This window comes from Euphorbia lathyris, chromosome 9, assembly GCF_963576675.1.
Source record: "Euphorbia lathyris chromosome 9, ddEupLath1.1, whole genome shotgun sequence".
Taxonomy (NCBI): domain Eukaryota; kingdom Viridiplantae; phylum Streptophyta; class Magnoliopsida; order Malpighiales; family Euphorbiaceae; genus Euphorbia; species Euphorbia lathyris.
Window position 1 is genome coordinate 34,084,994 of NC_088918.1, and position 3,301 is coordinate 34,088,294.

Below are 3,301 nucleotides of genomic sequence, written 5' to 3' on the forward strand. Positions count from 1 at the left end.
AATTCCATTTGGGCCCTCAAAGTCCCCTACCGCATTAGGAGTTTCCTATGGCTGGGAGTCAAAGACAGGCTCCTCACGAATGCAGATAGACACAGAAGGCACTTGGCTGTATCTGGTGCCTGTAGCAGATGCAACGACCATGTGGAAACATTGTGCCATGCTTTGAGGGATTGCCCGAATAGTAGAAAGGTTTGGGAAGGGGTCCTTCCTCACCACATCCTTCCTTCCTTTATGGGGTTCTCTGATATTGACTGGTTCTCTGAAGGCGTTAATGGGAATTTGTTGGCCAGTATGGAGCACGGGGCTATTCTCTTCGCTATTATTTGTCACCAAATGTGGAAATGGAGGAATGAAGAGTTATTTGCTGAGAAGACTGTCTTTATTCCTGACCTCCAGTTTTACTTCTCGAAAAAACTCTCTGTTATTACAAAGAGTTTTGAAGGAGAGCCCCTGGTTCACCCTTCCCCGGTTAAAGAGGTCCAGTTAGTTGGTTGGAGGAAGCCCAGGGAAGGGGTTGTCAAGTTGAATACGGATGGCTCCTGCCTTAGTAATGGCAGAATTGCTGCTGGTGGAGTTCTTCGGGATGCTGGTGGCGCCTGGCTGGCTGGGTTTACCCATAACTTAGGTACGGGCTCCTCCTTTACTGCAGAGCTCTGGGGGATCTTGTCTGGCATTAAACTCGCCATTCGCATGGGTGTTAAAAGACTTTCGGTGGAGTCTGACAATTTGGAGGCTATCAACAGGATTTCGGATAGACAGGCTGTTTGTCTTAAGAGTCAGAATCTCATTAAAGCCATCTTGAGGCTTCGTCCTGACTTCGATTCTCTTACCTTCTCCCATATTTATAGGGAGCAAAACCGCGTGGCGGATCGCTTGGCAGCTGCTGGGCATGGGGGGATGTTAGGTGTTTCTACCCTTTCCGTTCCTCCTTCTTTTCTGTTACCTTCTCTTCTTGAGGATAGGATTGGGGTCAGTCTTCCTAGACTGATCCCGGGTTAGGTTTTTGTTTGTTTGTTTTTTTTTCTTCCCTTCTTACCAAAAAAAAAATTGTTTTAATTTAACATGAAATTAATTAAACTTTTGTTTTAATCATAGACCATCTCCAATCCAACATCAATGTTGGAAAAGAGATTTGATAATGGTTGGCTCTCCAACCATCATCAAACCATATTCTCATTTTGATTAATACGTTTTTTTTTCATAAAATTTGATGTTACATTAAAAAAATTGATGCAACATCAAATGATCTTTTATTATTTTCTTCTTATTTTTTTGTTTTTTTTATATAAATATAGTCACTCTATATTTTGTTACTTCATCCATTCTCTTATATAGGTCATTCTAGTAAATTAGTTTTTACTCCAAATAGTATAAGTCATTCTAGGATTCCAAGAACTTTTATTTTAGTTTTTTGGTCCAAATATTAAATTTTTTGTATTGGTACATGTGTTTTTAATAGGGTAAATAATTTATTAGTCCCATTTTTTTTACCTAACACATTGTTTAGTATCCATATTTCAAAAAACACATTATAAGATCTCCATCTTTTGTCAATATTAATCATTTGATCATTCTGTCTATTTTTTAAATATTTTTAACCGTTATATTTGACATAAAACAGACAGACATAACATAACAGAGTAATATGACCATTTTATATCTGCAATGATTGTATTGAAAGCTAAGATATGTTCGGTCAAAAATCTAAAAAAACTAGACAGAATGACCAAATGGTTAATATTGATAAAAGATAGAGGTCTTATAATGTGTTTTTCGAAATAAGCAGACTAAACAGTGTGTTAGGTAAAAAGATAATGATTAATAAATTATTTATTTTTTTAATATTCTAATGTTTATTATCTAACAGTGACAAATTTTTTTAGTTAATTAATATAAAAATACACTGAAATGACTGGAATGACTTATATTAGGAAATGGATTGAGTATATAATATTATTATTCCAAAAGAATCTTGTATTTAGAGAGCTGAATAATATAGCACAAATTATTTACATAATATGAATGACTTATTTTACATAGGATCACGCACCCTTGAAGCGTTGAACTCTACGCTTTTAACTTTGCAAATTTAGAAATTAAATTGAAAAAGTTAAAAAAATGAAGCAGCAAAAAGAGTTGGTGGGTGAGGCTGAGGGAGGGTTGGTGGAATTGGTGTGGAGGAGCACTAATTTGCATTATGGTTGGAGAAAAAAAAAACATTTTTTTTATTGCAAAATTAATTTTAAATTCTTACGCTTCAGAATCTGAATCTCATTTTTGTTTTATTAAATATCTTAGTTTTAATAATTATTAACGTACTGTTTCAAAAAAAAATAATAATTATTAACATACTAATTAAAAAAAATATATAAAAAATAAGATGAGTACGATCATACCAGCACTAATGCATCGAATCTCATCTGAATTCCGAAGTTAAACGTATTTAGACGAGAATAGTACTAAAATGAATGATCTCTTAGGAAGCTCTCGTGTTATACCCAACAAAACTTTTGGTTTCAAAAAAAGATAAACTGGAGCATCAAAAAGTTCAATAGGGCAAATAAACGTGTAATTTAAAAGCTTGAAAGTAAATTTTGTCAACTAATTTTAATAAAGAAAATAAATGAAATATCCTTTTGATTAGTGCAAAAAATGACCAACTTGAGACAAATGGTTTGTTGGTCAGAATTCAGAGTAGGTGAGAAAGAAGTAGGTCCATCTATATATTTATTTATATATTTCCTAATTAATGAACAAATAATCTAATGAATGAAGTTTTTGCATGAAAAAAAAATTGTATTATAAAGATTATTCATCAATCTCTTAATTTATGATGAAAATTACTTATTAATAGACCTGTTCATACTAAGCGGGCTTGTCACATAATTACTTTGTCCAAGTCCAATCTAGCCCGCACTATATTTACATCGGGCTCGGGCTGGATTGGGCCAAGCTAAAAGAACTAATTCCCAAGCCCAACCTGGCCCGGCCCAACTAATATATTTGTATTTTTTAAAAATTAAAATTAAACTAAATTTTAGATGATTATTTCAATAAAAATCAATTAACTCAATCCTAAATAAAAAAAAAATACTCATTTGATACTAATAAATAAAACAGTAAACATGTTTACCAATTCTAAAAAATATATGGTTTGTAAATTTTTATGTTAAAGAAATTTAAAAATTTTATTTTTGGAATATAAAGTTTCTTAAACTATAAAATTTATTAAATTAAAGTTATTATTTAAATTTCGGGCCGGGCTGGGTTGGGCTTGGGTTTTGAGACAAATCCCAAGCCC

The 3,301-nt window shown here is 32.8% G+C and overlaps 1 pseudogene; it reads left to right on the top strand.

Moving 5' to 3' along the window:
* The first annotated feature begins 2,382 nt into the window (after positions 1-2,382).
* Positions 2,383-2,501, top strand: LOC136207516 (5S ribosomal RNA; annotated as a pseudogene).
* Positions 2,502-3,301: the final 800 nt, after the last annotated feature.